Source organism: Schistocerca americana, chromosome 3, assembly GCF_021461395.2.
Source record: "Schistocerca americana isolate TAMUIC-IGC-003095 chromosome 3, iqSchAmer2.1, whole genome shotgun sequence".
NCBI classification, from domain to species: domain Eukaryota; kingdom Metazoa; phylum Arthropoda; class Insecta; order Orthoptera; family Acrididae; genus Schistocerca; species Schistocerca americana.
Genome location: NC_060121.1, coordinates 324,536,478 through 324,562,328, shown reverse-complemented (window position 1 = coordinate 324,562,328; position 25,851 = coordinate 324,536,478). Strand labels below are relative to the sequence as shown.

Here is a 25,851-nt window from a genome sequence, read left to right as displayed (position 1 = left end):
GGCAACAGTTTTTCTTGATAACGGTTTGTCTTGTTTGTTAAATAACAATGAGAAGAATGTAGAAAAAGTTTTTAATCTCTTGCGTGTTGTGTAGCCTCCTGGTGAAATTGCTGCCTAGGTTATTTATTTCTGAGTGGATGGTTCATCTTTTTTTTTTTATATCAGTGACGAAGATTTTTGAGCTTCCCTTATTCTTTGCAGTACGCTTCATGGAAAAATCCGTTGGTATTGCTAGGCTGGACGTATAGTCACTTTCCCAGGATGCCTAGTGTTTCCCAGTCCACGTAGTTAATATACTGTCGTAGGAAGCAGCACCTTCGATAGGAGGGTTGTTGATGGGAGTAGGAAATGGACAACGGAAATACGCACTTTCTGCTTCTGAAGTTGATTGGCTGATAGGTACGTACGCTATAAGAATTTCGTGCAGCGTTTTTACGAGCTAGCGAAATGAGGAATCGGTCGATAACTTTTGTGAGGCGAAGGGAGGCAGTTTTGGGGACCACTGGGGGGCGGACGTTGGCGTTTCCAAATGTAAATTTTTTGATGTCACGGGGCATGTCTTGAGGGTTGGAGGTCGTGAGCCGTGGACTCTGTGGCGGACGTGGTGTTTAAAGTCTGTTGAGTATCTCGCGTTGCGAGTGTGTGACCCTCAGTGATTAATACAATCGTTCTGTTTTTGCAGAAATATATAAAAGGAATTCGCAAGATTGTTTCCGCGCGCGGATATAGAATTCGTCGTGGTCATTTGCCATTTTTCGGGAGGGTGTTTCAGTTTAGTGAGCTTACACGTATTTGGTATGAAGTGGCAGCATGGCGGATAATGGAGGCATTAGCTAGGGCACGCGTCGTGTTTAATGAAAAAGGCATATTTGGCGAAGTGTAATAGTTTGTTCCAGTTGAAACTACTTATGGTGTTCGTGTCTATCCTTCTCCTTTCTGAGTTCAGTTCTGTTATCCTGTGTTGTTTATGGAGGAGACAATCGGTGTCAGTCACTGGAAATTATTTGGAGACCGTGTAGTGACTTTGCACTGCTCTTTTTACACTCTAGTGATCGGAGCTGAAAGTAATAATGTGACGCTAGTTGGATTGTTTCACGGTACGTGTGAAAAGGTGGTCCGCTTTCCCAGCTGTGTGGCTCGGAAACACAAACCCATTACACCCCTCTGTCCTGACCAGGCCTAAGGCATCGAATTCGTTTCCTGCTACAGGCGTGATTCGTTCTCGTCTACACAATCGCAGGGGAGTAGCTTGCGTATGATAGATTAAGGACACAAGGGGCTAGCACAACTTTACGGAAATAACAGCCGAAAGACGTATAATTTTGAAAGAAAAAATAACAAGTACATCAATAGTGAAATTGGTAAGTAAAATGGTTTAGTAATTAGTGGCAAAAGTGCCTAGTGGCAATATAGTGATATCAGGATCGGTAGACAACTGTCAGTCAAGAAAAACTGCACATATGAATTACTAGCGAACACTTAACAACAGGAAGAAATAAAACACTTTTGCGAGGGCGAGTGAGATACAAGGGTCTAATGACGGTACTCAGCGGCAGAGCGAGGCATATTACCTTAGCGGCGACGTGCAGTCATCAGGGTTCCGACTGCGACCGTAATTACAGTCTGTCAGATTATCGAAACTGGCGGGCAACGAGACCGTGCATTGATTCGCCGACTAATCTATGTTATGAGAGCGACCTCTTCGTGGATGTAGAATTCTACCTCCGCATAGCACCTAGCTATGTGGTCTGAAAACTGACTATACCCGGACACGCGTCTAGGCAGGAGAAGTTCGGTCTCTGAGAAAAGGACCGACTGTGCTGAAGGCTCTACTTTTCACACCCAGCGTAAAAGAGCTCCTTGGCACAGTTCTGGGCAGGTTGCAAAGTTTAGTTAGGTTGTTGTCTAGCACTCCTTCCTTTAACGGTCAGAGTTGCTTTTCTGGCGCCTCTGCGGGGTATCCCTGCACGGAAGACCGTTCAAACGACGAACTAACGGCTGCATTACAGCTGAAATCGCCATCTTGTCGAAAACTGTCAAGTTCTGAATTAGTAGCAGCCACGACCCGCGAAATTTATTAAAAGTAGTCATAAACGGTGTAATCATTACTGCATATTTGGTACCTCTCGTCCGCCCTCACAACACACACAAAATCGAAAGTAAATTAGTTAATCCTAATTGCTTGCTATAAGCTTAAGTCGTTGCTATAATTTGTAAGTTGTTTGTTTCAATAAAAAACTAAACTATCATTTTTGACCATTAGTTCCGTATCTGTAAATAAGATAGTGTGCTACTTGGAGACTCCGCATTTCGGTAGCTTCCAAAAACACTGCACGAAATTCTTATAACAACCCTTCAGAAGCAGAATGTACATACCGGTACGTCCATTGTCCATTTCCTGCTCCCTTTAACAACACCCCCATCGAAGGTGCTGTTTCCTACGAAAGTATACAGACGACATGAGCTAGAAGACACAAGCCATTCTGGGAAAGGCATTGTACCTAAACCCTACAAATTTCAACACTTTTTCCATAAAGCATACTGCAAAGGTGGGGGAGGGGGACGGGTGCAGTTTTCTCTCTCTCTCTCTCTCTCTCTCTCTCTCTCTCTCTCTCTCTCTCTCTCTCTCTCTCTGTGTGAGTTTTCTCTCTCTCTCTCTCTCTCTCTCTCTCTCTCTCTCTCTGTGTGTGTGTGTGTGTGTGTGTGTGTGTGTGTGTGTGTGTGTGTGTGTGTGTGCGCTACTACTTAAATTAACTTATGTTAAGAACAACACACACATCCATGCCCGAGGGAGGTCTCGAACCTCCGGCGGGAGGAAGGAAAACTTCTCTTTATGTGGTCATGCTCGTAGGTGATTTTCTAATGATTTTAGGTGCAAGATTTATACAAAAATATGTACCCGTTTTGAAAACCTACTTTGTACATTTGGTTTCATTTTATGGACTAGAATAACTGATTACGAAGTATTCTCTATTGCAATAAATAGGGTAATAATCATTCAATAATTACCACGCAAAATACCAGTAGCAATATTGAATTGTACAGTGGAATATATCGAACCAACCTTATCCCCATATTCTGCTACGCAGTGCTGCGCACTGCTATATTGACTTGCTTAGGGATGCCCAACAGTTCGCAGCACTTGCGCATGATGAAATGGTTGAACATTCATAAATGTGTACCTCATGTTTCCATTGTGAAATGTAATGATCGTATGGCATTTATTGGCCAGGATATCCCCTTCGGTGTTTGGCCGCCGCATTGCAAGTCTTTTTAGTTAACGCCACTTCGGCGACTTACATGTCAATGATAATGAAAATGATGATGATGATGATGATGATGATGATGATGTACACACGACACCCAGTCCCCTGCCGGAAATAGAACACGGGCCCCCGTGCATGGTAGTCGGTAACGCTACCGCTGCGCTAAGGAGCCGGACATTATGAAAAAATTAGTCTGTTGCAACTAAGACACCAGAGGGTCTGAAAGGGTTAATGCGGTGTCAAGCGGAGGCTGTTCCATTCCTGCACTGTGTTGTCAGCGAGGACGAAACTTCAGTGAAACATGAGGCGAATGAACACGAATGTCGTTTAGCCACAGAAAATACATAGTTCAGTGACATTAATGTGACCATAGCCTGTGTTCGACGTCATTGTGCAACAACCACTCACAGACGGCAGGTGGCAGCACTAGCACTAAGGGGGGTGGCGAGACGCGCGAAAAGCAGTTCGGTCGTTCACGTAATGCAGAACCGGAGCGATTTATCTGACGTCGAAAAGCACAAAATCATTGCCTTTCATGCCAAAGGTGGAAGCATTCTCGAAACGGCTAAGTTTGTAAATTGTTCGCGTGCCGCTGTGGTTAACGTATACCGTGCATCGCAAAATGGCACTATTCAAAACCGTGGCAGAGGCAGCTGTGGTGCACAACGGGCCGTAGATAAGTGTTGAATGGCAACCTGTGGCGATGTGTACGGGCGGTTAGAAGGGCAACTGTCGAGCATCTGACCGCCCAGATGAAACATGGGGTTAACAACGATGTCTCCTCAACGGCCGTTCAGCGAACGTTGCTACGTATGACCGCCTGGTTCTTGCGATGCTGACTCCTGTTCATCGGCGATGAAGGCTTAAATTTGCGCGCCAAAACCGCAATGGAAGTCCACTGAGCGGCGATAGGTGGCGTTTTCAGATGCATCACGTTTTCTGCTCCATCGGAGAAATGGCCGCTGACATCGCGTGAAACGTCAGAAAACACCCTGCAAGGATCTTCGGAAGAGTACGGGGTGGAGCACATTCCACAGCTGATCTCGTCGAAGACACAGCTGATGAACACAAGCATGCATCTATCTTTGGAGACCAAATCCACCCCTACGTGCAGTTTTTCTTCTCAGCACGATGGCATTATCAGCAGGACAATGCAACGTGTCACTGTACGTGCCTGCTTCGAAGAGCATCAGGATGAGTCTACCGTTCTTCTGTGGCCACCAACTCCCCGGATTTAAACCCAATTGAGAATCTGTGGGACCATCTCGATCGGACTGTTCGCGCCATGGATCCTCAACAGAGTAGTCTAGTGCAGCTGGGCACGACACTCAGTCGGGACGTTCCAGAACCTCATTGACACACTTCATGCACGTGTCGGAGCGATCCGCGCTGTACAAGGTGTTTATTATAGCTTTTGACAGGTGGTCAGTGACTTAACAGTGTATATATGCGTTGAATGAGTCTATGATTGAATAATACTGATGCTTTCTTCGTCTCATGTCACCTAAGTTTCGCCCTCTTATAACTACATGGTGCGGGAAATAGAACACCCTCCGCTTGATACTGCATTTACAAAGCTAGAGAGAAAAATCATCAGGCAGGAAGTCAGAAATTAGATTATGAGAGCTTATCTAAGAATATGGAAAAAGAGCATATTAAATTGACCAGCCTAGAAAATACCGATTACACAGTCGTAGACGCGAAACGTAATTCTTTAACAGAGGCGCATGTGCAAAGAACGAGAAACCAAGCAAAAGAAAATACCAATGGACGAGGCACATATTAAAGTGAAGGTGAGAGATTAAAGATAGAACAAAAACATGAAATGTTGGTAAATTTCGTAATGAATCTTGATGCTCCTGAAAGTTTCAGAACACCGCTGGCAACAGCTTCGACGGACCAAAGGTGCTGGTGGAAAGGGAGAAGGCAAGCGCTGTGCATTTACATCTGATAATACTGTTTTCTAGTTTTGAAAATGCAGTATTTTCGCGTCGTGGGTGCTGTTGTCGCCGTATGTCGATTTTTTGCCTCGTGCGCTTCCCGTCCGTTTTAAACCAAGCACGGTAGCTGTGTCGACGCCAAGCGCAAACTGTACACCGCGCGCGCCCCGCTCGCAGCCCGGACGTTAATTTGCGCAGAGGGGATGCAATTGCAGGTAGGCTGGGTTGGGGTTGCGCGCACACGCGGCAACACCGCCCACGGCGCAGTGCTAACGATCTGCAGCGCACGTCTGCCGTCTGCCGTGCCTGGACCGCAGCCATTGTCAACAGCGGCGGTCTTCCGTCTTCCAGCGCACCTCACGGGCGTCCGTTTGTTCTCCTACGCTGTCTGAAGTAAAGGCCCGAACAAAGGCGACAGTCTCCAGTGTCGCCGGGGCGGCTGGCGCTGGCGTTTTAACGCACGGCTTGTCGCCTCAGCATTCTTTCGTGAAGTATTCGTGCCGTGGTCTAAAAGTCGCCAGCATGTCGCCACGAATGCTACCAGTGCGCGTTTAATGGTAGTCAAAAGTTTTATCTAGAGTGTGATAGCGTATACGCATTTGCACTATACATTCTTGGTCCTGGTTTAGTTGGATTCCGATTATAAAGCTGCCATTGAATGAATGTGAGCACATATTGCAACTCGACCCATAGTACCAAATTAGAGGCAATATTCACACCAGTCTTAAGAGATCTTAAAAAAAGGCTGTGCCCATTATAGGCGAGAACTGCGTCTTTACGACTTCACGAGGTTGGTGTAAATCTTTTAAAGCTTTCGAAAGAATCCGCTAAAATATTCTTCAGGGTATCTCGAAATTCTTCTTGATCGTACCTTTGCCCGCAAGGTTGAGAAAGATGTTGGGACCTGTCAGTTTTATCAGTGCAATATTCAGCTATAGAAAGTGTTTACAATCGATTATACTGTTGGTACGTCCAATGAGCATCTACTCTCTAAAATAATACATCCACTCCCCATAGGCGTCAACGCAAGATAATTCAACGCAGCAAATCTCAATTCCGAGCTGCTCAAGGATGAGTTCTGGGCTACCCACGACACAGGGTTTGCACTATGGATCATGATGTGAGATATCCTCTTGTCTTCTCGCTACAAGTCGGTCACAAAAACGATCACACCCCGAAAGTGACAAGCAGTGAATCAACAGGAGAAACGGAGATTGATTTGCAACTCGAAACGCAGCGGACTACCTTTTTGCTTCCAGCACGCACTTGCGGTTATGGCATAGCAGAAGATCTGATACTCCCGACACATGAAGTACGTTGTCTGACAGAATGGTAGTCACTTTATTTGCATGTGCATAATGCAGGTTTTGTTCACGTTATATGCCCTCTAACAAACACTATCAGTTCTAAAGTATCCTTACATCACATGTGATTCAGATTTGACTCCTAGATCTCACGCACGTCGGACCCGCCATTATAGGAAGCAGAGAGTGTAGTGTTGCCAACTAGAAGAAGCAGTAATAGCAAAGTGGGTCGGTCAGGAGAACTCAGCAGATTTCGGACGTCTGCTAGTCATAGGATGTCCCGTGGGCGACAAATCCATTTGAACCCTTCCAAAACTGCCCACGTAGACTGTTCGTGTGATTGTGGAGTGGACAGGCTAGGTACCAACCAAAGCAAAATAAAGACCAAGCAGACGACATGTATTAACGGACAGGGATCGTTGAGCGTTCAATCGGCAGGAGGAATCACTCGAGTTGCAGTGTGCCACAGGCAGTCCCCTAGAACAATGATTTTGTGTGTGTGTGTGTGTGTGTGTGTGTGTGTGTGTGTGTGTGTGTGTGTGTGTGTGTGCGTGTGCGTGCGTGTGGGAGGGGGGCGCAGAGGGGGGAGCTTATCATCATCCAGATTTCTGTAGTCAGTGCAAAGCAACGCTTGAGGTGTTGTAAAGATTGACGCTACTGGACAGTGGATGAGTGGAAACGAGTGATTCGTAATCACGCTGTATTCTGGATGCAATACAACGGAAGGGTTTGAGTTTGGCGAATGTCTGGAGAACGTCACCTGCAGTCATGTATAGTGTCAGCAGAGGAATACGGAGGTAGCGGTGTTATGGACGTGAGATGTTTTTCGTGGTTACGGTGCGCTTCGGTTTGTGCACTTAAGAAAACGCTAAATGCATAAGGACAGGAACATATTTCGGAGCAGCGTGTACTGCTAACAGTAGGACAACAGTTTGGAGACGATAACTGTTTGTATCAGGTTGACATTGCACTCGACTCATAAAGAAGTACCTTTAGAGGAATGGGTTGTGGGCAGTAACATTCCTGAAATTGACTGGCCTGCGCAAAGTCGCGACATGAGCCCAGTGGGACACCTTCGGAACGAGTTGGAATATGGACTTCGCTCAAGACCCAGCGTCCAGTATTCTCTCTTCTGGTTTCGGCTCTAGAAGAAGAAGAAGAAGAAGAAGAAGAAGAACGGACTGCCTTGTTCCACATACAGGTAGACAACTCATTGGCAGTGCCCCAGCAGAGTTCAAGCCGTCATAAAGGGGAAGGGTTGACACACCACATATTAATGACCACTAGTAGGTGTCTGGATGCTTCTGATCAGATCGTACAATTTCTTGTGTTATCTGCTCAGTAGTTGTTCGTGAGAGCAATGTGATGAAGCCAGAAATTGTAGCACAAAAAACTCACAAAAACGAACAAGGTTCGTATTGCTCTTAGGTTAGAGTGCAGGCGTTTTAGGAGCCGATATCCCTCATAGATGTTGTTTGGCCGCTAACGGATCTGCAAATGCAGCTACGAGGTGGCGATCTGCGAGGGATATAGGCGTATCGGCCGTGTCAGTTGCCTGACCGCGGACTGCTCGCAGTCGCTCTCGTGCGGCCACGTGTAACGAACGGCAGCGGTTGTAATAAAGTCGGCCGTAGGACGGCGTAACGGTGTTCTGTCATGCCAGGCATACTCGGGCGATCGGTGCTTGCCAAAGCAGCGACGACAGTCTGATAGTGGGGCAGCTACGAAGGTCTCCGTCGTTCAGGTCTGAAAGTTCAGTGGTGCGGGCGCAATGCGAGAGAGTGAGTAGGAGTACTCACGCATGCTGATGCTACTTCTAACTCTCCTGTGGGAATGAGCCTGGTACAGATCCCGTTTAGATGTCATAACTAAACAAATTCTGTATATTTCTTAATTAACACGGTTCGAAACGATAACGTAGATGATGGTGTTTGGTGCCAAAATTATGATTCTCATGTTGCATGTTGTGCTTTATTTGCTTACTCATTTATGTTGTTGATTCGCTCACCAACCTTAATGATGGCGACCCATATGTTATCGTAGCTGACAACGGCAAACGTGTAACATGCGTTTAAAAATTTTTTGAAGCGCAGTATTCGTTCTCCTACGTAAAGTTTTGTACAGAGGAAATTTAGATCTGACTTGTGTGTATGTTGATATCCATTAAGGGCGCTGATGGCCGTACTGTTCAGCGCCTTAAATCGATCGCCTAAAGTTGATTTATGCAGTTCCCCGACGTGTTGCCTGCTAGTCATCGTATTCATGTCTGAATAACTGCAGAACCCTCCATAAACGACCTACAGTTTACAGCGTGTGGACAAAAGTCAAATATTAGGAGATATGCCCGACTTATCGAAAAAACAAAAGCGTTGAATGAATATGGGACCGGAAATCCATAATTTCAGGAAGGAGTTGTCAGAAAGACTTGGTTTGTGGAGATAAACACAGCCGTTTCATTGATTCTAAGTCTGCAGGCTCGGGGGTCTTTTAATGCTTTTCTTTACCTCAGTACTCTTAAGTTCACATCAGTCTGAGACTTGGTAGTTTGCAGTCAGTTGCTTGGTTCAGTTTGTGTTGTACTTCAGTTTCATTCGTGTTTCTGTACAATAAGTTATTCCTCGTAACTCAGGGTATGTGTCGTGGCGTGCCTTACCTACTTGCACAAATTTCTTCTCTCTATTATTGTGGTGTTTGTACGTAGGAATGGTTTCATTACATCTCTTTCTCCACCATTTTCAAGCATTGGAAGCCATCTACTTTAAAAATCGTATTGCAGTCATGATTTTCCGCCATGGTTTTTGACAGCCTGCGTCGTGTACCCATAAAAATACGCGTATCGCACAGTACTACTTGATAAGCAGTTCAGCTGAGTTTTAACGCTTACGAACACAGGTGCTCGAGGACCCAAGAAAGGTAAACAGTGGAAGACCACTTTCATTCCGTACGCGTGACAAGGAAGAACGAGTGCTACATTTTGTGCATTGAGATCCATGGAACAATTGGGTGGCGGTTTGTGCATCGGAATGGTGTGTCATCCTGTTAACTGAGCAGCGCTTGCTGCATATCAAAATAAGCGCGAATCCATGTTCCGAAGGGCGGACGGATGCATTGTCACCGATAGACTTCACATTGGCCGGCCGCGGTGGACGAGCGGTTCTAGGCCCTTCAGTCCGGAACCGCGCGACTGCTGCGGTCGCAGGTTCGAATCCTGCTTCGGGCAAGGATGTGTGTGATGTCATTAGGTTAGTTAGGTTTAAGTTGTTCTAAGTTCTAGGGGACTGGTGACCTCAGATGTTAAGTCCCATAGTGCTCAGAGCCATTTGAACCATTTGGACTTCACGTTGAGTACCTCCTTCGAATAAGTTTCAGGTTGCAGAAACTAAACGTATCCGATCCCGCGTTTATTGGACTTGGTGTTCTTGTTTCGACGAGTACTACCACATCCAAAGTATTCGACCCTTTTTAAATATCGAGTGTGTGTCTAACTTCTTACGTCGGAGGCTTCTCATCGCTGTATTTGTGTGTTCCTTATTCTTCAGCTTTCGAGGGTGTGCAGAACTATGCTTAACCATAGCTTGGCATGAATAACTTTGTAGACCCGAGGTTTATATTTATTGGCTGTTAGCACCAGTTTCTTTTTATGGAAAGCTCTTTTCGTTGTTGAACTCCTGCTATCGTTTCTTGCAACTGTCTTATTTCTCTGTTCTCCTTTGGAATCTGAAAGAGTTTCTTCGCCAAATTTGTCTAGTCGTTGAGACTTCAGGTACATTCTGATTCAGGCGAAGGGTGTGGGAAAAACAAGTGAAATACAGTCTGCGTCAACAGAATTGTATAGTGAACGTTTAAAGAATGAATGATAAATACAAGTGATTAAATAGTACGTATAAACCGTTCTGAGACCTTTAGCGGTTGGCGATGAGTATGAAACTACACTGGTGTCCAAAATTAAAGCAAAAAGTAGCTGCTATTTCTCCTTGCTGCGTCTAATTCACGATATAATCATACAAACCGTCACTAGATGCCCGTACGATCGTGTTCTGCGCGGAAGATGGCATTCCAGTCAACCGACAACCACGCCAGTGTTGACGTCAGGGCACCCATCAAACGGGGTAGTATTTGTGGGGAAGTTCCACGTCCACAATCGTTGTGTACACACGTCACAAACGGTGCAGCATGGCACAGAGAAGACGCCTACCAGACTCGCTGCTGTGGAGTGCCGTAGGAAGAATGAAAGCAGGACTGTTACAAACTGGTATGGCCCGGTGGCGCAATGAGACTCGTTCTGTTGTTTCTCGAATGTGGCGACAGTTCGTGGAGGCCGAAACTGTGTCCCTAAGACAAGAGCAGGGCGGACCACGTATAACACCAGAAGGAGAAGACCGTTATTTGGCTGTATGGGTACAACGGTACCACCTTAGTACTGCACGGCAACTGGCATCTGACCTCGCAGTATGCACTGGACGTGATGTATTGAGACAAACGGTGTACGGAAGGTTTCGGCAGAGTGGCCTTGACGCTTCTTCACAGAAGGGAATGTGTAGAATGGAGTCGTCAACGTGCCACCTGGACGGTAGAACTGTGATGAGTCCCGATTTGGTCTGGAGACTGATTCTCGAAGATTCGTCTCTGGAGGGAACATGAAACACAATTTCGGGACCCAAACATTATGGAAACAAACTGAAAATAGAGGAGGATTCCTAGTGGTGTGGGCAGAGATTATGCTGACCACTCGAACAGCTCTTCTTGAAATTGTACGGGTGAATCGGTAGGGTGTAACTGCTTTTAGGTATCGTGACGAGATCTTGGGACGTAAGGTACTGTTGTGGCGAGGTGCTGTGGGCCCAGACTTCCTATTGATGGGCAATAATGCTCGATCTCGTAGAACATGGGTGGTTGATGTTTTCTTGGAAACGGAAGATATTGCATACAAAGCGTGGCTTGCTCGCTTTTCCGATTTGGATCCCAATGAACATGTCTGAGATGCATCACGTCAGCATCCGCCAACCACTCCCGAAGAGTTAAGAGCAGCTCTGCCGGAAGAATGAGTGTTATTGCCTCAACATGAGATTGATATCATTCACAGCATGTCTCGTCGTTGTCAGACCTGTGTTGCTGCCAGAGGTAGTCACACCCCATTCTGAGCACTTCAATCAGTTGTGTGTGCACATCCGTTAAGTTGTAAAAAACGAAGAAATTTTTTGTCTACCGTTACGCATGTTAGAGTTGCTTACGTTCTGTATTCTTTAAATTGTTTCTACTGTCAACTGTTTATACTGTTTAGTGGCAAAATAAATGCAACCTTGCAAAATGACCATTGGTTTTTTTTTTTTATTTTGGACACGTTATTGAACTGCCATTGACTGAAAGGGACCGAGCGAGTTGGCGCAGTGGTTAGCACACTGGATTCTGATTCGAAAGGACGACGGACCACCCATACTTTTTCGTCATGTCCCTCAGGCAAAAACAGTTATAGATTATGCTCCGTCTCTAACGACCTAGCTGTCGACGGGCGGCGATGAGATCTGGCGAATTGAGGGGGGGGGGGGGGCGGCAGCACATTAATTGGAACTCGCCAGTGTGTTTCTCAAACCACTCCATCACGCTCCTGGCCTTGTGACATGGCGCATTATCTCGTTGAAAAGTGTCACTGTCGCCAGGAAACAGGATCTTCATGAAGGGTTGTACGTCGTCTGCAACCACTGTACTAGACTCCTTGGCCGTCGTGGTGCCTTGCATGACCTCTACTGGACCCATGGCTGCCCAAGTGAATGTTCCACGGAGCATTATGGAGCCGCCGCCAGCTTGTCCCCGTCCCGCGGTACATCTGTCGAGGAGCTGTTCCCCTAGGGGACTACGGATTCGCGCCCTCCCATTGGCATGGTGAAGAAGGTATTAGAATTCATCAGACATGCAACGATCTGCCACTGCGCCAACGCCCAGTGCCGATGGTCATCTGTCCATTTCAGTTCTAGCGGCCGATGTCGTCGTGTTAAAATTGGCACGTACACGGGTCGTCGGCTGCGGAGGCCCGTCGTTAGGAGTTGTTTGGTGCACTGTGGAGTTGTTTGGTGTACTGTGTGTTCACACAAACTTGTAATCTGTCCATAATTAAAGTCCGATGTTAGTTCCGCCAGAGCTTGCCGCCTATCCTGTTTCACCAATCTGCCCAGCCTACGACGTCCGACATCTGTATTGAGGGGTGGCCGCCCAACCCCACGAAGTCCGGACGTGATTTCACCTTGATTTTGCCAGGTATAGAAGACACTCACCACAATACTCCTCGTGTACACCTGACAAGTAGTGCAGTTTCCGAAATGTTCGTCAGGAGCCTCCGGGCCGTCACAATGCACCCCTTGGTGGAAACCAAATAGATGGCGCACCTTCTCCATTGTACACACGACAGCACACTGATACTACGTGCACCGTGCGCGTGTATGACAAGCAGTCATTCCTCGCTAGATGAAACTATCGCCTGGACGGGTTTGTAGTGATAGTAGGTCCTCCGGTTTAGGAATTCTGCCAGGGGCGCAGGATCACCTGGGTACAACTCTGCTCAAGGTTTGCCACGTTACAGCGATGGGACAGAAATGAGCGTTACACAATACACAGTTTGGTGTCTTTCAGCAAGGAATATACTGATCGGTTTGCCCATGCACTGTACCGTGACAGAATTTTAGGGATCGTGCGCAGCTGTCCTCCATATTCGGTGGACCGTTTCGCACAAAAGGGACGATGCGGCAGGCCGTCGCAGTGCCCGACGAGAGGGGCGCGCTCGCGCATTGAGGACGGACCCGCAGGCAGGATACAATAAACGAGCCGGCTCCCTGGGCCAGAGGGGAAGGGAAGGCAAGAGCCGCTCCAGCCGGTCAGTCGCGCCAGGACCTCCACAGGAGCGGGTCGGGACGCAGGAGGCAGGCGCAGCTGGGAGGGCTCCGCTATTGGTTTCGGTTCTCACGCTCCACACAGCACGCCATCGATTCGATTTCCTCCCTCGTCCGGCCACATGGGGTGACGCACTGGATGCCGTGTAGTGCCAGGGCAGTGCAGCTGAGCTTACGTCGTTCTTAGGTGAGTGTTACGAATCCGCGGTTCTGCCATTCTTGTCGTTTTCTTGCACTGATGCGTTACCAAGGAGCCTATGCATCTACGATGAATTGACAAGCCGTTGACCACTGCTGCGCGAGTGATAGCCGATCAGTAGCTGGTTCTGTGCAGAGGTCAACCAGTAATCGTTGATTTTTGCACCACGGTCTCGTAGTAGGTAACGGAAGAAAATATAAGGGTCGTGCGTAAGTTCGTAGCGTTTCTATTTTGCATGTTGGTATTCCTGTTGCTATGGGTTTATCTATTGTCAGTTTTTTGTTTGTAGTTAAAAGATAGTGTAGCTGTGGAAGCTAGTAGTGGAATGCCAAATGGAGAAATCGGAACATTTCTGACATTCTTGTGTTTTAGTTGAGTAGAAGCGTGATAGCAGCGGAGTCAGCCAGAGACATCTGCGCCGTGTGCGGGGAAAATGCCATTGGACAGAGGACGGAAGAAAATGATTTCCTCGTTTTAAGGACACCCCACATTCAGGAAGACCTTTGAAGTTCGATGAAGATCTTTTAACGTATTAATCCACAATTATTCCCGTCAAGGTTCTCGGGAGCTAGAAAATGTGATGTTTCGTCATTCCACCAACGTGCGACATTTGCGTGCAATGGGGAAGGTTCATAAACGGCGTTCATGGGTACCGCGTGTTCTAAGTCAAAATTAAGACTCAGCGATTTGCCATATGTGCATGTATGCTTGCTCGGAATAACAGTGGCCTTTTCTATATTGTATCGTTGCTGGTGACAAGCAATGCTGTCTTAATGCTTAAGGAAAACAAAGGAATGATTGATACAAAACTGCAACTCCCAGTACAAAGACCTGCGCGCATTCACAGAAGATAATGTTGTGCATCTGGTGGAACAGCGACGGTATGGTGTACTGCAAATTGCTTCCCCGATGTGTAACCATCACTGCTGATAATGAATGTCAACAGCTGCGACGTCTTGCAGACGCAGTCCGGGAACAACGACCAGGAGGACTGCGTGAAGTGATACTATTCCACTATAACGGCCGCACGCATTCAGCTAGACTGACAAGAAACGCTATGGAGGGGTTGGGTTGGGAAGTTATCCCGCACCCACCTTATTCATCTGATACGGCGCCCTCAGATTTTCACCTTTTCCGCTCTCTTTGGAACAACCCTCAAAGACCGCTGTAAATAGTGAAGGAGAGTATGTTATCGATAACTACAATCATTGTTGTCATTTTGAAGTTGTAGCTTTGAGTTCGAAGACAGAAAAGGTGCTGATCTTCACGGCAGTTTGTTTCGTATAACTCTCATGATCTCAGCAGAACTACAGCAAAATACATTCATTCGAAATTTGTTGCTCGATTGAGGATTGTTCGCAGGGATGACTTAGCATGTTGTCTTGGGTTAACAATTATTGACAGGGGTAGAAGTGACTTTCAGGAGTGCTCCACAGAAGTGTGCTGGCACCCTTGCTGTTCATGTTGTATGTTAACGACCTGGCAGATAATATTAATGGTAACCTCATACTTCTTGTAAATGATATTTTCTATAATGAACCTCTGTCTTTGCAAAAAGCCAGACGGAGACAGTGTCAGATCTTGGTAAGTTTTCATAGTGGTGTAAAGCACGACAACTTGCTTTGAATGTTCATAAAAGTAAAATTGTGTATTTCACAAAATGGAGAAAAGTAGTATCCTTTGCCTGCATTATCCGCGACACACAACTGAAATTACTCAACTCGTACATTCCGTCCCCTTAGCTGAGTGGTCAGAGCGTGACTGACATGCAGCGACCCGAGGGTCGATTCCCGGCCAGATCGCCGATTTTCTGCGCTCGGGGACTGGGTGTTGTGTTGCCCTTATCATTTCATCATCATCGACGCGCAGTTCGCCCCCCCCCCCCCCCCCCCCCCCCGTGTGGAAAAGGGTTGCGACTCGGCGGACGGACATCCCCGGGTGGGGACTCCAGGCCATCGATGCCATACGATCATTTCATTTAATTTTTCACTCATCCTGTACAAGTACCTGGGTGTCATTGTTTGTAGGAGAAGTGAAGTGGAATAACCGTATAGGCTCACTCGTTGATGAAGGTGGTGACTGACTTCGGTTCATTGGTAGGTTACTCTGAAAATACAATCGGTGTTAAAAGGAGATCACTTACAAAGCACTTGCGCGACCCGTCATTGAATATTGTTAAAGTGTTCGGCAATCTAACAAAGTAGAACTACCAGGAGTTATCGACAATATACAGTGAAAGTCAGCACCAATGATCACAGCTTTCTTTCACCCAAGGAGAGTGTCACGAAATTGATTACCTTTCAAGAGATGTCCTGCGAAAGCGTACTTAGTGTTTCAAAAAGAGTGAGGAGAGTAGTAATATACAACGTCTTATGCATCGCTTCCATAGGAATTGATCATATCAAGCTCCGAGGCGTTAACCCGTGAGAAGACGCGCCTTAGAAAGTTACACGGTTTGGCGCGAAGGAGCAAAATGCTCACACTACATAAATCGTATTTTTTTTAGAAAAAAGAAAATATAATACTATAAAATGAAAGGCACTTATCTACGTAATCACAGTAGTTATTAAGGTATAAGTAACAAAAAATGCAGTCTTAGGCGTAAATAAAGTCTTCAGAACTTCGGTTATTTACTAGCTGCGCATATTATGTACATAATATATAAACAATAAATGCTTATATTTCAATTAATCAGTCTTCCATAGTATCCGGAGAAAGTGTCTTTCATGACATCCCTTGCACATGAATGTCACATGCTCAGTGCATTGTGACACAAAGTATATGCTTTTTTAGAGCGTCTCTTCTTCCTTCTTGGACAAAGCGCACAAAAGCCACTGGGTCCTGTCTCTGTTTCCACGTTAGGAAGAGGTGCCAACCGCTTCATTCGGAACTTGAGATCCGATGAAATGTTGTGCAGTGTTATTCTTCGTGAAATATGTGGTTTCACCATCTCTAGAGCCACATCTTTCAGGAATACACGTCTTGCAATTACATTTTGTGTGGTTTCTTTGTATATAATTTGCACGTTGATACCAGTTATATTCAAAACAGTGAACAGTCTCATTGGCCACCTTGAAGAAATTCGTGCGACAGAGTAATACTCTTCTTTTGGTCAACAACGTCCACACCCCCTATAGTATTGTTATAAAATGTAACAATTTCTGGTTTAGCTTCAATACCTCTCTCTTGATCGTTATTATCGTTGTTGTGTAGTGAGGATAACATAATTACAATTTTCTTGGTTTTTTTCCGCCCCTGGTACGTAAGATAAGATGACAATTGTTTTCACCGAAACCAAAAATAGAACTCGGCATCGGCCTGTTCTTTGTTAACAAAAATAATGGAGGGATTTCTTGTTTATTTGTGCGTAATGTGCCGACAGCTGTTGTTCTGTAGACATTTTTCATTTCAATTCTTCGACTAGTGGAATGGACGTGAAATAATTGTCCAGTGTTATGTTTCTACCACTGCTGAGTACAGGAGCAGCAACACTCTTGACTACATCAGCAGCCGCGTTGCTCCAATTAAAAGTTCCTGGTGGCTGTTTTCCGGCATATATTTCCAAATTAACGTATAAAAGGTTTTCGCATCTACGAGGGCGTAGATTTTTATGCCGTATTTCGCGGGTTTATTTGAAATACACACCCGGAACTTACAGCGGCCCCTGAATGACTCCAACATTTCATCAGTAATATAGTACTCTCCGGGTCTATAGTTGTCGTTACAGTGTCCAACAAAGACCTCAAATATTTCTCGAATAGGCGCTTTCTTACTTCGCGAGTATTGATTTCATCAAAACGTAACACTCGTAACAAAAAAATAAGGGCTTTATGGCCATTGTTTCTGGGGGAAAAAAAAGTGTGTACCATCATCAGTCCACATTTCTTTCACATTCTACAGTCCCGTTCTCGTGAAAATATTTCTTTTAATTTTGTAGTATATATATATATATATATATATATATATATATGTAACTATTTTATCTATCATTCCATCATCGAAAAACCATTCTAAAGCAGTTAGTTCATTCTTAGCTGCTTGTTTGATCCCTGGCAAATGAATTACGATATTCCAAGTTCTAGTACGTATATTAGGTATGGGTTTGTGTATAAGCCATTTTGTAGACCCATCTTTTCCAGTATGAAATGGTATCCTACCTCTTGGTTTGCGTGGCGCTTCATGTGCATCTTCATCCGAAGATCGTTCCGTATCTGACTGATGGGGATTATCAATACCGAAGCAGTTGCTTTCAGGGTTATCTACACGATTGTCGTCCGTATCATCCGCATCAAATATACATTCTTCGTGCAAATCAGGATCTTCCAGCCATGCAAGTATGTATTTGTTTTGTTTGTCGGTCAGCCATAATGATTATTGTAAGCTGTATAAATAAAGAACATAATCACTAAAAATACTTATTTTAGGATTCTTAAAACGTAATAAAGCAAGAAATAAATATTTACATAACAAGAAAAAAGTACTTACACGGATAGGCGCGCGTTGAGCAAAATGCCGCACTCAACGTGCACAGCCGATTCACTGCGAGGTCACAGGCACACTGAGCGACGCAAAGTGTGGTGCACGGGGAGGGGATGAATAAGGTACTGAGACGCTCGACGCGCTATCATATTTATAACATTCACAATTGTTGTTGTTGTTATTGTTGTTGTCTTCAGTCCTGAGATTGGTTTGATGCAGCTCTCCATGCTACTCCATCCTGTGCAAGCCTCTTCATCTCCCAGTATCTACTGCAGCCTACATCCTTCTGAATCTGCTTAGTGTATTCACCTCTTGGTCTCCCTCTACGATTTTTACCCTCCACGCTGCTCTCCAATACTAAATTGCTCATCCCTCGATGTCTCAGAACATATCCTACCAACCGATCCCTCCTTCTAGTCAAGTTGTGCCACAAGCTCCTCTTCTCCCCAGTTCTATTCAATACCTCCTCATTAGTTATGTGATCTCATTCACAATTATCGAAATGAATTTTTGTGTCAGAGAAATGCTCATAGCACGCCTTCTCACGGTTTAAGGCAATCACTCTTTCCGCTCTCGCATGCAGGAATGGAAAGGAAAGAAACCCTAATGCCTTGTGTATTGATAAGTACTCTCTTCCATGCACTCCACAATGGTTTGCCAAGTGTAAATGTAAAACCTGATTTCTGTAACAATGCCGAAGTTTCCCTGCACGATGTTAATACCTGCCAACTATGTACCATTACCAAATTAACTGGTTGTTGATGCATCATGATGTATTCCATCAAACCTTATAATCAGATTGTGCCAGAACGCTCTTTTCTCCCCAATTGGTTTCATTACATGATCATTAGTAAGTACTAGCGACCCGTCCCGGTTCCGCACGGATAACACTTAAGTGGCTACGGGCGGACGACTTCTCTGGCGTAGCGGTAATGAAATACATATATTCACAAATCTTTCCCGTCAATCGGTCTATCAATCACTCAAGACCGTATTAAAATCCGTACACCAGTTCTTGAGATTAGCCTTCACATACAGATATAACGCGGCTGGTGATATTTAATTGCAGTATTAATCTAATTAGCCTCCTTATAACTAAGTGGGTCGGTCAGTCAGTTCAAAGGAATTAAAGGAAATGCCGCGTTTAGCAGATACTGAATAGTATAGCCGTGGATACAGTGGCGTTTTAATGTTATCATTTCGGCACTCAAGGAAAAAAGTAGTACAATACCATGTCCAAGAAGATAAATTTCGGTTACTGGTCTGCTTTTATTAGTATTTAAGGAGTCACCAGTTTGTTCAGCATTTTTGAGTCTGTTCTTGCGATGCGCCGTTCTGCTTGCATTGTCGAAGCCGTGATTTTTTGCGCTCACTATCCAAAGTCTCGAAATTTGCCAACAACACGCCATTCACGTAATAAGCAATGATTCTGTACTAAAACTGCAGATGACGTTCCGGTGGCTGCTGGTGTCAGCAGCGGCACAGCAGTAGCATGGTCGGATTAAGTTTTGCACCGTCGTCATCTTAGCTTTGGTGTGTTTACTATCGATACTGTAAATTGCGTAATATTGGTATACCAAACGAAACTTCAGGCACTTGTCAAAATTGAATTCCGTCTCTAATGGCCTTGTCGCCAATGAGACATGAAACCTTAATTCACCTTCATCCTTCCTTTCAGAATTAGCTACTGTGATTGAAGAGGGCAATCTAAAGTTGAAAGACGGTTGAACACAACGTAAACTGTGTCGAGAGAGGATGCTGGTTTCAGAATATAATTTAAGGGATAGACCAGACTGACGCTCGAGTTTTGAACTGATATTCATGATTTGTTTTCAATAAAATAACAAACAATTTGCAAAACTTACTTCATTTTTTAAGTAAAAAAAGTTGCACCCAGAAGACACTACATGATATCGACGAAAGGCCTTCGCGGAGTGCGAGGGCGGTTCATCATAGAACAAAATTTCAATAGCTGGTTTTATGATATTGTCCAACATAGTACGTGGAGATATTAAAAAAAATTCAACAAAATGCCGGCACTCTGAAAGAAGTCAGTATGCGAAAAGCTATAATGTAATTGCTTGTATATTTCCTGGGTTATAGCCACCGCCAATTCGAAAAATGTTATTCTGAAAAAACAAACCTTTAATTAACAATGCTACCGTACAGTTTGCCTTTTTTCGCCTATATTGAATCTCTCTCACTCATTGTGTCGAAATTAAATCCATTACCTTGCGCTTCTTGACAACATTGTTGTAGATATCTCGAAGGCACAATTGCGAAAAGCAAGGAGGCAGCGGGTAAGCTAGTTTCCTATTTCTAAATAAATATTCAAACTATGGTCTATCACATGGTGCAGTAGTAATGCGTAGTGATAAACCTTTAAACAGTAATTATTCCTATGAAATTAGACAACGATTTTAGAACGAAGTGTGTGTTAAAAGAGACAGAGTAGTACTCCGCGTGATCTTCACACACAACATTGGTGTCAACAATACTATGCGTAACAAAGTGAAAGCCTTCAGTCCCAAAAGTGAGCAATGTTTCGAAAAGGGTACAATGTTAACATAAAATTTCTATAAAACGCCAAACAGCGTAATCAGTTGATACCTTAATGCATGACTCAGGGAAGAAGGGTGATCTTTCCCTCAGCTGTGAGCAAGTTAACTAGTTGATAATAGTCTTCCTAACAAATTAGCTTCGCAGTGCTGCAGTCAGTGCCTCAAACTACTTCTCTTCAAAAATAACATTATTAAAACTTTATATTATCTTCACTTTCCAACATATGTCATATTCATCCTTGCTGTCCTTTACAATACATCTTTCTTCACCTAACAGATACAATCAGAAGTCAACACAGCACTACTGAATACGTTCAGCACCTACCACACTCTCACTAAGAATGTATTAAGACTGCACAGAGGCAAAGACTGTGCCAGAAGACCAAAGATGGTTTAAAAGTAACATAACTCTCTCTCTCTCTCTCTCTCTCTCTCTCTCTCTCCACGTGAATATCAATAACATACAAAAATCAAAATGACATGTCCACCTTTCGTTTTACTTCACGTAAAAACAAGCGGACGCGAGAAAACTACGTGCTTTGACTGTTCACCATAAGTAAACAAATCTTACTAAGAAAAACATTTCAGTTGATACTAATACCTTCTGTGATACCATTCGAAGCTAACAGAACCCCTGTTCCGTCGGTAACGATTTTAGTACTACCTAGTTTGCATTCGAGCGCTGTGATACGCCAGACCCCCAAGCAGTAAATCGCGGTTTTAACATATTTTAACATTTATGGCACACTTTATGGAATGAATCGTAAAAATACTCTCTAAGGAATGTTTAAAGTCAGTAAAGAATTAGGCTAAAAAATTTCTATTCTGACCTGCCCGCCTCCCTAAATACCCGAAGGAAGACATGGCGTTAGCTAAAAGGCGGTCAAGATTCGCTGAAAATCCTCCCGTGGTACTGGTAAGGTAGAGAAAGCATGTCGAGATTCTACAAAAACTCGTTTCGTGGCGTGGAAGAAATAGAAGCGAAAGCTATTTTAAGGATGCTATATGTACTTTCAATTGGAGAAAACAAACAAAACACACACACACACACACACACACACACACACACACACACACACACACACACACACACCAATCAGTGTGTGCAAGGACAGAGGTAGTCTCCGTCGTAATCGACGAACTAGAATGCTTCTAGATTATTCTACTTTCAAACATTATTCTTGTTACAATTCTGATTTTAGTGACAGCCGCCATTTTGTTCCTGCTGCGTTTAAGATAGACCTGTCGTTAGAGGAAAGTGCCTTTCTTCTGCCTTCTTCTAGATTTATGTGCATTTGGACGGACATTACTTACGTCTAATTCACTTATTTCTAAACGTAATGTAATTTAATTTTGGAGACCGGCTGACATTATTTTAAACATAATCGGTAAAATGTTAGAGTCCCTCTAAAATTAGGGTTGCAGTAAATGTTTGTACTAAAATCGGGACAAAATCCACAGAAATCCAATCATAAGATGAGAGTGAGGAGGAACAGATGCCTGGAAAAATTAACGTGACTACTGAGCACAATACTTGTATAAAAATATTTGAAAAGACATAAATTACTCACAGGCACAATTTTGCAAAGATTATTTTATGGACCAGTCATGCTTCTCAGTTGATGTAACAGCCTTTAGAAGATCAATTTGTTTACGTCCACAATTATAAATCTGTGCACAGCTCATTTGAACTCTATAAGTACACTGTAAGATGCGTTCAATTATCCAACCCCCAGTGGAATATAAATATTTTGTTCTCTTACTTGAAAATCGGGTTTGCCTGTTTGCGACACCGGTACAAAGAATGAAAAATTGGGAGATTCCCGATTAATTGGGACGTACGGCAACCCTATTTCAAATAGGGCACTAACATAGCATGAATGAGGCTGTAGGGAGAGTCCTTAACAGCTCTGAAACCCATTACAGCATTTAAGGAACAGTATGAAACTGTTGTTGTCATGGTACGTATCACTTCCAGTGGGAGTCGACCAAGCCAAGTTTTAATCATCTTAAAGAAAACTCCTAATACCATGTTGACAGACGTGGGTTCTTCAATTCCTCACTCCGTTGAGGAAGTAATGTTTCGTCGCCTTCAACATAGCTTTTCAGTCTGAAGCTGAACCATTTTTCTCGTATAGTGAATCGAGGTTTCAGCTTTCCGTGCTGAACAGTGCAATATTTTGCAGTTTCCATTATACCGTCGTACCAGTAACTTACTAGAAAATCCCATCCCATTTCACGTCTCGTGATATGCATGTTTTGAGAGCATATGAACATCGCAGATAAAGGAACGAATTACTCATACCCTCGTGCTGCTCTTTTATCTGTAGATAGCATATGCGTAACTAGCATTCGAGCACAGTGGTGACCACATTCTTCAATCCATCTGCTTGAAAATTCCAGTATCAGAAAAAGTCACTACTAGTGTAGTACGGTATTTCATCCTCTGCAGATCGATATTTTTTCAAGTTTAATGGCATTTTACTCTACGAACCCTCCATGTACGTAAGTGGCCTACTAATGTAAATGTATAACTGTAATTTAGTTCGGAAAGGCCGGATAATTAGTTCACACAAAACCTTCATTGCAGCCTTTGTACGTTCCCCGTAAAACTGTCTTGGTTTCCAGTAATTTGCGATCCTTTATACAGATTTCAAATACAAAGCACGCCTGTGTAAAAATTAGCTTATATACCTGTTGAAAACACTGCTTGCTGTTGTAGGGAGTGTCAAACAACATGAAGCTTTTTTTTCATCTATAGCTGCTTACCTGATCCACGACTCTCTGTACAGTGCGTGACAATGCAAGCTCAAATTTTGCATGGAATGAGTGAATATAATAAATTGTCAAAATGCTCCCAAAGAGCCCCAAGCTGTTGTCTTGTTCTGGTGGAAATGTAAAGTAGGGGCAAAATAATAGTTTTGCTGTCTTCGCACAGTGGTGATTCGCCAAATTTACCAAGCAGCCCATCACCGGAAAGTTCGTTTGCATGTCAACGAATCCATTGTAAGTTTGTCGAGTGTATGCGCAAAATTTTGTATTGGCTGAACAGGACGTGTGCAGCACGCCCATATTTCTTGAGCTTCTTGTTTCACGCCCTTATTACGATTACGTCCGCTTCCGTAGTCGAGTGGTCAGCGCTGCTGACTACCATGCGGAGGACCCGGGTTGGATTCCCAGTACTGCCAGGTATTTTTTCCTTGGTGGGAGCGGCGGCGGGACGGGATGCACTCAGCGCCGTGACGCCAAATGAGGAGCTATTATACCGAGTTGTCGCGGCTTCACCTCACGAATACTGACGACGGCCGAGAGAACGGTGAGCCGACGCGCGGTCAATCGATAACGTTGGTACCGCCAGGTTCTGTTAACGGACGGAGCTCATTGCAATTCCAAACAAAGAACAAGTCGAACTAGGGCTTTGTATTGAGTAGACGCTCTTCACTACGTCAAAAGTCTGTTGCCTAACTCTTCGCTTGTGTTATTGTTTCCACTTTATAACACTTTGTAACCTGCCATCGGTGTTTTCATTAATGTCCAAATATCTGTTTTGTAAATTATATTTTGCATTGGGCCATCGTTCACTACAAACAATGACAACTTTTATTAATGTCCTACATTTCTTCATAGCGCCTTAAGAGATGGAGCAAGCAGTGTCGCCAGCAAACTATCACTGTGTGAATTATTCTGATAAATCTCTCGGTGGGCGGCCTCTTCGTATGTTTCCTTCAGACACAGTAAATCAGTCAAGTGTCCTCGCTCTGGAATGGTAGAATGACACACCAAGTCCGACTACACGCACTTCAGCAGTGGACTCTATTCGTAATAGTCATTTATGTTCGAAACTGGGGCGGCTACACATTAACTCCGGAAGAGTGCCGTGACAAACCCCTTTGGCCGGAAAGTTTACGGCTGATGACACTCGATGGCCGACGCCGCAAAATAGAGTTATAAATTCAGTTTAGATAGGCTTAATTGGCCGCTAAGGACGGTATTCAGGGTAGCCACTTCATTGAGGAGAACGCTACCTGCGGTCGCTGCCGGGTGTTTTGTTACCGTTTATTTACGATCAGTCACGGAGAGCGTGCGTGGATGGGAGCACAGGTGGGCGACGGCCCCGTGGTTTGCGCAAGGTGTGCGGTAAGTGGTGTAAATTTAACGGGCGGGGAGCCTCCGGCCGGCGCGCGGTAGCTCCCCGAATAGCTGCTGCTATTTCGGAGCCGCCGTCCGCCATTGAACCGAATGCCGCTCCGTCTGTTCGCTCGCACCGCCTCTCGATTCACGCTGCAGACGCGCCTGTCAGTCGCTGCCACAACGTGGTCGCCCACGCCGTGTGTAAACTGCATTTAGTTCGCACAATTGCTGGGACTTTTTATCCGGTGGCCTTCCGTCTTGAATATCAGGCTCAAGGTGCGTTTGCACCTGTGCGCCCTGCACCTACTCGCCGTGCGCCTGTGTTTGCGCCTCACGCAAATCGAGGAAAACGTGTTGGTGTCTGTGTCTTTCTCAACATGTGCACATCAGTGATTCCATTCATATCTAGAGAGCAGCACGAACGCCACTCCAATGATCAGGCTGCAGTTGCAAGTTAAATGCGCTTGTGTGGCTGGCCAGTCGGCATTAGGTTTGGTTATCAGTGCCAGCCAGGTGAGCTGGCGATGTGCATCTGCAGAGGCGATGCGTATGAGGGAGGCCGCGCCATAAACGTGCCCTCTTAAGGCATCCTGAAGGCCACTCAACATCGCTTATGTGGCTTCCTCTGAGGAACAAACCACTTGCTAGATTTCAGCATTTACAATGAACAGGTCAAAATTATGCAATTACAGTTATTTACCTCGCGAAAGGTGAAATCATGGTGATGAATTCAAAGCATGAGGAAACTTAACAATCATGAAATAAACATGCTTGGAAAGTCCTTCAGTTTATATTATGAATGCATACGTTTTCGTCACTTCAAGAACCCGTTGATTGAAGCACTGGCAAGAGTCTGAGACGTCTGTACATTTTACTGCTGCTCCAATGAATTCAGTTAGCTGAGAATTGAGGTTAGTGCAGCATAGAGGAAAGCAGTTACCGCAGTGCATGGATCTGCAACACACGGGAACTGGCTGGCGGCTAATGAAGAAATATCGTAATTGACTGAAGGTCTTGGTAGAGGGGTGTGTCCATTACAATCACAAAAACTGTAAGGAATTTAAAAAAAGGTGGATGACAGCGGAAAAAC

At 44.7% G+C, this 25,851-nt stretch overlaps 1 protein-coding gene across 2 annotated transcripts in view; it reads left to right on the top strand.

Moving 5' to 3' along the window:
- The window catches only part of LOC124605119 (dnaJ homolog subfamily B member 6-like), a 339,599-nt gene that overhangs the window by 219,730 nt on the left and 94,018 nt on the right, over window positions 1-25,851 (top strand). The window contains exon 1 of one of the 2 annotated variants that reach the window (XM_047136588.1): window positions 13,403-13,578. The exons of the other annotated variant lie outside the window; for it this stretch is intronic. The gene's annotated coding sequence lies outside the window, so the exon portion shown is untranslated. Of the gene's footprint in view, window positions 1-13,402; window positions 13,579-25,851 lie in introns of those variants that run through there. 2 annotated transcript variants of the gene reach the window in all.